At 40.7% G+C, this 9,694-nt stretch overlaps 1 pseudogene; it reads right to left on the bottom strand.

Moving 5' to 3' along the window:
- Positions 1-1,381: 1,381 nt before the first annotated feature.
- LOC105478265 (small ribosomal subunit protein uS7-like) lies at positions 1,382-4,643 on the bottom strand (annotated as a pseudogene).
- Positions 4,644-9,694: the final 5,051 nt, after the last annotated feature.

The raw sequence follows: 9,694 nt of genomic DNA, 5'->3' as shown, positions 1-9,694 counted from the left end.
GAGATAAAACCACAAAGATGGGGAAAAAGCAGGGCAGAAAAGCTGGAAATTCAAAAAATAAGAGCGCATCTCCCCCGGCAAAGGAGCGCAGCTCATCGCCAGCAACGGATCAAAGCTGGACGGAGAATGACTTTGACGAGATGAGAGAAGAAGGCTTCAGTCCATCAAATTTCTCAGAGCTAAAGGAGGAATTACGTACCCAGCGCAAAGAAACTAAAATTCTTGAAAAAAAAGTGGAAGAATTGATGGCTAGAGTAATTAATGCAGAGAAGGTCATAAACGAAATGAAAGAGATGAAAACCATGACACGAGAAATACGTGACAAATGCACAAGCTTCAGTAACCGACTCGATCAACTGGAAGAAAGAGTATCTGCGATTGAGGATCAAATGAATGAAATGAAGCGAGAAGAGAAACCAAAAGAAAAAAGAAGAAAAAGAAATGAACAAAGCCTGCAAGAAGTATGGGATTATGTAGAAAGACCAAATCTACGTCTGATTGGGGTGCCTGAAAGTGAGGGGGAAAATGGAACCAAGTTGGAAAACACTCTTCAGGATATCATCCAGGAGAACTTCCCCAACCTAGTAGGGCAGGCCAACATTCAAATCCAGGAAATACAGAGAACGCCACAAAGATACTCCTCGAGAAGAGCAACTCCAAGACACATAATTGCCAGATTCACCAGCTCCAGAGCATCCAGGCTTGGCTGGTTTCCAGTCTGGGGCCTGCTTTTAATCTTTTGACACGTGTTCTTAGCATTCTAAACTCTTCTATGTCAACACCTATATAAACAGATTCAAGACAGCATCTTTCTTGTTGGTTTTAATTTCTAGACCAAACTCATTAAAGACAATAAGTTTGGTGTTTCTGAGGAGGGGATTTCCTCAGGGGACTAAAAGTGTGTGATAGAAACTCAATACAGGGGCAGAGGACATTCATGAAGATACTGTCAATTAATTTCTGCACCTCTTCTTAGGGTTCCAAACCTTTCTCAGCCTTGTGCCCCAAATACCCAAGAATAACTGGTTTAAAGCATGGATTTAATCTTTCCTGTAACACAGTTAATGGGTGATAACCATGATTGTGATTAATGTAAAGAAAATATTGATGACTTGCAAACAGACACCTCAAATGGTTTAAACTATGATTTCTTAACTCCAGTACCAGTGACATTGGGTGTAGATGATTCTTGCGAAGAGAAGGCACAGTCCTATTTATCATAGAATATTTATCAGCTTCTCTAGCCTCTACCCACTAGATTCCAGTAAAATTCACCACCTTCCCAGGCTCAACCACCAAAAATGGTCTCTAACTCTGCTAAATGCCATCTTGAGAGCAAAATTGCTCCCATAGATAGCCATGGATTTATTTAATTTCAAAACTACTGAGAGTAGGCAGGGTTGAAATCAGGGTTATGCTGAATAAATCCATGAGAAAAGATGGTCACTACAAAAAGAACACCAAGCAAAAACGAAAGTTACCAGCATAGATACACCTAAGGCCATTTTTTTCTATGAATTTTGGCAAGGTATGTTAACACTGCATTTTTGGGACCAGTAGCCAAGGGAACTTCTTAAGAAATGCAGATCTCAAATGAACCCTGCCAGTAACACATCTGATAGGTTTGGGCTCTGTGTCCCCACCCAAATCTCACCTTGAATTGTCATAATCCCCACATGTCAAAGGTGGGGCAAGGTGGACATAATTGAATTATGAGGGCAGTTCCCCCATACTGTTTTCCTGATAGTGAGTGAGTTCTCAGGAGCTATGATGGTTTTACAAGCATCTGGCATTTCCCCTGCTGGTACATTCTCTCTTGCCTGCTGTGATGTAAGATGAAACTTCTGCCTTCCGCCCTGACTGTGAGGCCTCCCCAGCCATGTGGAACTGCAAGTCCATTAAACCTCTTTCTTTTGTAAATTGCCCAGTCTCGGGTATGTCTTTATCAGCAATGTGAAAACAGACTAATACAACATCAATGGAGATGGACGTTACAATGATCTCCACTGCATTGAATAGACCTTCTATGAGGCTTAGGTATGTTTTCAAGTGAGTTAAAAACCCCTTATGAAAAATGTCACCATAATAAATGATGCCTTCATTTTGTTTAAGAGGTTAGTGAAAAATTTATTTATTTATCAAAGTTAGTTGCTTGGATAAATACATTTCTATTTGAAGACATTAAAAGAAACAACAACAAAACCTAGTTAGCATAGTTAACTTAGTAAGAGCTGGGGAAATCATATCTTTAAAAAGTTAATATTTGGGCCAGGCATGGTGGCTTATGCCTGTAATCCCAGCATTTTGGTAGGCCAAGGCGGACGGAACACTTGAGGTCAGGACTTCGAGACCAGCCTGGCCAACATGGCGAAACTCCATCTCTACTAAAAATACAAAAATTAGCCAGTTGCAGTGGCACACACCTGTAATCTCAGCCACTGGGGAGACTGAGGCAAGAGAATCGCTTGAACCCAGGAGGCAGAGGTTGTAGTGAGCCGAGATCATGCCACTGCACTCCAGCCTGAGCAATAGAGTGAGGCTCTGTCTCAAAATTTTTAAAAAGTTAATATTTGGAGTTGGGAACAATGGATTCTGAAGGTAGATCGCATTCTGTCTTGAATGCAGTAGGTAGACATGTTTTTTTAACTGTGGAGATGTTTTTTTTCCTTCCCACACTTTTAACATTCTTTGTATTCTGTACTGAAGATCAAGAACTAAACTTTCCACTTTTATGTTTCTCCCATGGGGTACTTTTAAATTAAGTTGGTCTCTGGCTATTATATTTATTTCAATCTTTTGAGTTTGTTTTTCCCAACAATAAAGCCTGCAGTTTACTAATGTACTGTCAGAAGATGTTGAATACGCAGGAGACAGAGCCATTATCTGTCTCAGTAAACAAATTTTTCTCAAACCAAAAGCTAGAGATTAGGTCAATAAGCTTTTATGGCAATTTGTTAGATTTTTCTTAGGAAATCATAAAGATTTTTTTTTCTAGCTCATTTTCAAATTATATGAAATGATGAGAATTAAAAATAAATAATTTTAGAACTAATATTTTATAAAATTAGGATCATAAAACCAAGATCCAAATCGATTTTTTAAAATGTATATACCCAGTGTCTTAGATCAAGTTTTCTAGAAGAGCCTGGAGAAAGGTTCTTGTGCATTAGATTTTTTTTAGTAATAATAATAATATTTATAAAGCCTTTTTATGTGCTAGACATAATGCTAAACACCTCATGTGAATTATTTCATTTAATTTTCAAAATAATCATATGAAGCAGGTTTTATTATATTTTTTTCAGATTTAGGGGCTACATCTGCTTGTTTGTTATATGAGTATATTGCATACTGGTGGGGATTCAGCTTCTAGCACACCCATTACCCAAATAGTGAACACTGTACCCAATAGGTAATTCTGCAAACCTCACGCCCCTCCCTCTTCCATTTTGGAGTCTCCAGTGTTTATTATCTCCATTTTTATGTCCATATGTGCCCACTGTTTAGCTCTCACTTATAAGCGAGAACATACAGTATTTGGTTTTCTGTTTCTGAGTTAATGGACTTAGGACGATAGCTTCCAGCTTCGTCTATATTGCAATTAAAGACTTTATTTTATTTTATTTTATTTTTTTATGGCTGTGTAGTTCTTTCTTTCTTTCTCTTTCTTTCTTCTTTCTCTCTCTTTCTTTCTTTCTCTTTCTTTCTTCTTTCTCTCTCTCTCTTTCTTTCTCTTTCTTCTTTCTCTCTCTCTCTTTCTTTCTTTCCTTCCTTCCTTCCTTCCTTTCTTCCTTCCTTCCTCCTTTCCTCCTTTCCTCCTTTCCTCCTTTCCTCCCTTCCTCCCTTCCTCCCTTCCTCTTTCCTTCTTTCTTTCTTTCTTTCTTTCTTTCTTTCTTTCTTTCTTTCTTTCTTTCTTTCTTTCTTTCTTTCTTTCTTTTTCTTTCTTTCTTTCTTTCTTTTTTTCTTTCTTTCTTCTTTTCTGGTTGCCCCAAAGGGCAGACAGGTTTATTGGGCAGTAGCCGGGAAAATGGGTGCTTACACTTGGCCACACGCTGCAGCTTTTCCTTCTTCTCGATGGCATAGGAGTTGGAGGAGTCCTAGGCGGCATTGATGAGCTCATCTGCCAGGCACTCAGCAATGGTCTTGATGTTCCGGAAGGGAGCCTCATGAGCTCCTTTGCACAGCAGCCACATGGCCTGATTCACATGGTGCAGTGGGGACACGTCCACAACCTGTTGTCTCACAGTCCCGGCTCGCCCAATGCGTGTGGAGCCCTCCCAGAGACCACTGTTGGTGATGGCATTCACCAGGACTTACAGAGGGTTCTCGCCTGTGAGCAGGTATATGATCTCAAAGGCATACTTGACGATGCACACAGTCATGAGCTTCTTGCAGTTGTTGCGGCCATGCATCGTCATGGAGTTAGTGAGGGGCTCCACAATGGGGCACTGAGCTTTGCGGAAGCGTTTGGCAGCATACTACCCTGCACTGTGAGGCAGGTACTTGGCATACTTCTCCGTCACTGCAATGTAATCCTGCAGGGAAATGTCATTGATCTGCATATCATCGGTGCTCCACTTCCCAAAGAGCTTGATGTCAAGGGTCTCTGCCACCGCTGGTGCTGCTGTCTCCCACTCGGTCATCCTGAGAGCACAACCTGAGAGTCTCTGTCGCTTGGCGTGGACCACGTGCCGCCCTGGCACAGAAAGGCAGAGCGGCTGTGTAGTTTTCTATTACGTATATGCATGACATTTTCTTTACCCAGTAAATCATCAATGAACATGATTTTCTGAAGGAGACCTCTCAGCAGAAGGGCAGGACAGCAGGCTAGGGAAAGGAGAGCAGAGAGCTAGACTGGATATGGTCCCACCTGGAGCTGTATTTCAACTTGCACTTCAAATTTAGTCCCATCTTGAGGCAAAATAGCTGATCTATGTTCTCCAGGGGATGCAAAATTGCTGCATCAAGATGATGTCCATGAAGGATTTTAATGGTGACCAAAAGTGGTTATGATGTGTGTTAAGTGAATCAGAGACTAGACAGGAATATACCACCCACACAGTCTTAACCATGCACTAAAGTCTACTGAACCAAGACTAAAGAGAGTTATACAAAAGTATTATTCGTGGTTATCTCTGGAAGATGCAAGATCTCTGGAAGATGAAAGGTGGTCACTTTCTTTAATTTTTAAAATAAATTTCCAAGGTTTTTACAGTGAACATAGTGTAGTGAACAAGAACACGTTCACTACACTAGAACAAGAACACCTAGTATGTGTTCAAAATCTTGTTTAGCAACCCACGTAAGGTATGACTGAACAATTTGCTTTCCATCCTTTAAAAGGGGATTGATAAATTATGATCCATGACCAAATGCAGCTGACCATCTGTTTTATAAATAAAGTTTTATTGGAACTCCTCATCTATGACTGCTTTTGTACAATAGCAGAACAGAATTGTTTCCACTCTGATAGGTTTAAAACAGAGCATGTGGGAGAAGAAATCACTCAGCCTTTACAATACTATTGTCACTTCCACAACTCACTTTATTTTCCATCAGAAGCACAACTAGTCCTTGCAGGTTCTTATTACAAAGAAAGAAAATGAGAGTCAGTAATTAAAGTGAATTGCCTAAGTCCCCATAACTATCTCAAAGCATGTGGAACCAGGCATATATGTGATTCTCAGTACACAACCTTTACAATCAATTCGTTGCTTCCAAGAAATCAGTAATTATCTATTTTCAGGTATATCCCAGGTTTCCAGAGTGGAACCAGGGAGTAGAAAAGGTTGCATATAAAGGTTCATTAGGTTTTAGTAGTATTATATTTTTCATACAGGGCTAGTTTGCTCAAGTACTTTTGATCATTTGTGAACAATGCAGTTAAGATAAATCCTACCAGGGGATTATGTACATTTAATGTTTGAATGCATTTCTTTTGCATATTGGAAGCTCATATAACTTTTTGTGTACCATATTCGTGCAGGAATTCTTTTACTAGAAGCAAGAATGTAAAGCTTACCAGAATTCATTATTTTCATTCTTCAAGATGAGAAATATTGTGCTTTTAGATTCTATTACATATTTCTGTGCTTTGGAGCAAAGACAATCTGTAACAGACATTTTATTCCACCTGTTTTTACTATATTTACTGTAGTCTTACAGATGTAGGCTAGAGAAAAAAGTTAAAGTAGCTGAATAAAATATATTTTCTATGTATTTTTTGGGGGGGAATCCTTAAGAATGAAATGTAAGTAGTTTTGTAAGTATATGAAAGGCAACCTCTCAGTGCTGTTTCTCTGTGTTCTTTCAAACAGGTATTATCTTCTCAAATACCTGAGCATGAATGATGGAACTCAGGAACGGTAAGTATGATGGCTTAGGCTGCACCAGAAGAAGGACAGAGCAGGGTTGTGATCCGTTCTGAAATGCATGGCAGGTGATATTTAGAAACAGGCTGTCTGGGGCCAGGTACAGTGACTCACACCTGTAATTATAGCATTTGGGAGGCAACAGGCTGGGTGCCCAGGCTAGTCTTGAACTCCAGGGCTCAAGCAATCTTTTGTAACAAGACCTCGTGTCTACAAAAAAAAAAAAAAAAAAAAAAATTAGAAAAAAACCCAGCCAGACATGGTGGTCTACACCTTCAGTCCTAGCTACTCAGGAAGTTGGGGCAGGAGGATCCCTTGAGCCAGGGAGTTTGAGGCTGCAGTGAGCTGTCATTAGACCACTGCACTCCAGCTTGGGTGACAGAAAGAGACCCTGTCTTTAGAAAAAAAAACTGTTTTAAAATTAAGAAATAGAAATAAGCTATTTGCAAATAGTTAATGAGTTTCTTCCATATGTAAAGTGTGCTGCTAAGAAATGTGTAAATAAGACACAGTCTCCGTATTATGAGCTGAATATTTTTTGTAGAATCAATACATGTTTTAAGCAAATACTTATAGTACAGGGAACAGACAATATAGTCAATGCATTCAGCAATAAATCATTAATTATTTCCTATTGACCAGATGTTTTACTGGCCCCATGGCTGCCTCTAGGGTAGGGTGCCTGTGACTCCTAAAGCCCCAGAGGAAGTGTTACAGTGGCCTTTTAGCTTTGTCATCTGCAGACGGCTTAAGTGTTAATGGTTCAGTGGAGGGTCAGTGTGACGGCCTTTTGTACTGACATTCATGGCACTCAAGTTCTTGTCCAGCATCCAGGAGGAGTGAGGTTGCCCTAACGAACTGAAGATGGGGATTTTGTTGCCGGTGAATGTGGCTCTCAGTAGGAAGGGGAGCCGAAAAGGGGATGGAGTGCGAAGGTAAGCTTCCCCTGGAGTCAAGCTCTCCCTCTGAAGTCAAGCTGCTTCTCTCCAATGTCCAACCGTAGTCTCCAACATCTAGCCGCTTCTCCTCTCTGCTGTCTGAGCCTGGGATTTTTATGGGCACAGGATGGGGAGGTGGGGTGGGCCAGGATAGGGAGGTGGGGTGGGTCATGGGTGGTTTTGGAGAAGGCAAAATTCGAGGTGGAAAAGAAGGAGGTAAGTTCTTGCTTTGGGCCATGGTTCCAGGCTTTTTGGTTTGAGGGTGGGGCCCTCACTGGGGACCTGCCCTTTTCTGCCCAGAATTTTCCTGCCTTCTATTTCTATCAACAGTATAGGAAGGAGCCATACTACTTGGACTGTGGTTCTCCAACAAGTTCTGCAGCAGGGATTAGGGTTAAGATAGACGAAAATGTTCAAGGTGAGAGAAAGGCTGTCTAGCCTGGGCTGAGCTAAATTATGCAGATTTAGTAGAGCTTTAATCCCCCAGGCTCCAGGCTTCATTCTTAAGGCTCTGAACCTGAGATGGAAGAAAGACTCTTCCCTCAACATGAGGTCATCATTCCCAAAAGAAGGCCTAGGACATTGTGATTGACTGAACCTAACACTCTAAGAAATAATGGCTATCAGTTTGCTCATTCTTGTAGTCTCGTTACCCTAAGTTGAAACAAAAGTGTCTCAACAAGGAAAATAAGAGGAACTTATTTTAGGAACGTAATGGTTCAACAGGACCATAAGGACAACACAACATGCATTTCATAGAAGCTTGGAGAAAAGTATTCTGTACTCTGACTACAGAAAATTAGTAAAGTCTGTTGGGATGAGAAGACTTTTGATCAGGTCTCCAAGATGAGGCATGAGCTCGGTAACTGATTGTGGGAAACAAGGTTTCCAGGAGAAGGTCACATTGAAGGTCACAGATCCAGGGCATTTTATATAGTTTATTCTCTAAGTCATAAGATGTGTTGTTCATCTGAAACAGAATATATGATAGAAAGTCATGGAATCTAAGTCTAGTAGGATAACTGGATGACAGCTCTGCTAATGAGTGCGGAGGAAGCCTTGCTGGTCTTTATTTTTGGGAATCCTTAAGAATGAAATGCAGTTCTGTAAGAACATGAAAGGCGGTCTCTTAGTGCTGTTTCTTTGTGTTCTTTCAAACAGCTGTTATCCCCTTCAATGAGGTTAAAGAAAACAACACAAAAAAAGGGAAAATGTAACATAGTTCTTGAAAATGGCCTGTAGGCTAGGCATGGTGGCTCATGTCTGTAATCCCAGCATTTAGGGAGGCTGAGATTGGTGGATTGCTTGAGCCCAGGAATTTGAGACCAGCCCGGGCAACATAGTGCAACCCTGTCTCTTCAAAAAAAATTAGATGATTCTGGGGGTGCAGGCCTGTAGTCCCAGGTACTTGAGAGGCTGAGGTGGGAGTATCATCTGATCCTGGGAGGTCAAAGCTGCAGTGAGCCATGATGGTGACACTGCACTTCACTCTGGGCAACACAGAGACACTCTCTCTTAAAAAAAAAAAAAAAAAAAAGGCCTGTAAATAAAATTCACATTATAAAATTGAGTATTTTGGAGCTCACCCATAACTGGATTTAGTAAGGAAAATGAATATCAGTAGTGGTTTTACAATTTTTGGTGCCACGGACCCTGTTAATGTATTTCATGGCTAGTTTAATGCTCCTTCAAGAGAAAACCCCACATACACACAGGAGACACATCACAGGGACTCTAATTACATTACGGACCCAGGTTAAAAATCTAATTTTATTTTTTAAGATGAGAAAACTAATTTCTGCTGGAGTGGTTCTTTCTGGGACATGCCCCATTTGCCATAGAGAAATGGGAAAGAGTTGAAGAGGAAGCAAAAATGTAATATGTCTTTCTTAATGGTGGGTCTCAGCAGAGTGGGCTACCCAGAAATGATTGTATTCTATGCAGAGTGAGGCCAGCGTATGCCAGTGTCCTCTGTGGAACTCGTATGTGAAATCCTGTGCTGCAAGTTTTCATGTGTGTCATCTCCTTTCAATCCCAGCACACTATCTAATATAGTTTCCACCACACTCACTCTAAGGATGAAGATACCACACTTGAGTAACTTCCCTGAAGATCACAGAGCTAGTTGATGGTGGAGATAGGATTCAAACTTTACTATCTACAAGCAGGACTTTTTTAACTGGACTGCTTTAACTCATCTTCTCCTCTTCTGATACTGTAAGAAAGGAGTCACAAAACTGTAGATATAAGTCCACTTAAAGGAGCCCCAAAATTAGTGTTGCTCAGACAAACAGATGGGGTAAACTCAAGTTGTGATGGCTGCAAGTACCAAGTGTTCCTTATAAATAAAGGAAATATGTCTTGTTTAACTAGCTTGGGAGACTT

The sequence above is a fragment of the Macaca nemestrina genome, chromosome X (assembly GCF_043159975.1).
Source record: "Macaca nemestrina isolate mMacNem1 chromosome X, mMacNem.hap1, whole genome shotgun sequence".
Lineage (NCBI taxonomy): Eukaryota > Metazoa > Chordata > Mammalia > Primates > Cercopithecidae > Macaca > Macaca nemestrina.
The sequence above is the reverse complement of the archived record's forward strand: the minus strand, read 5'-3'. Positions and strand labels throughout refer to the sequence as shown.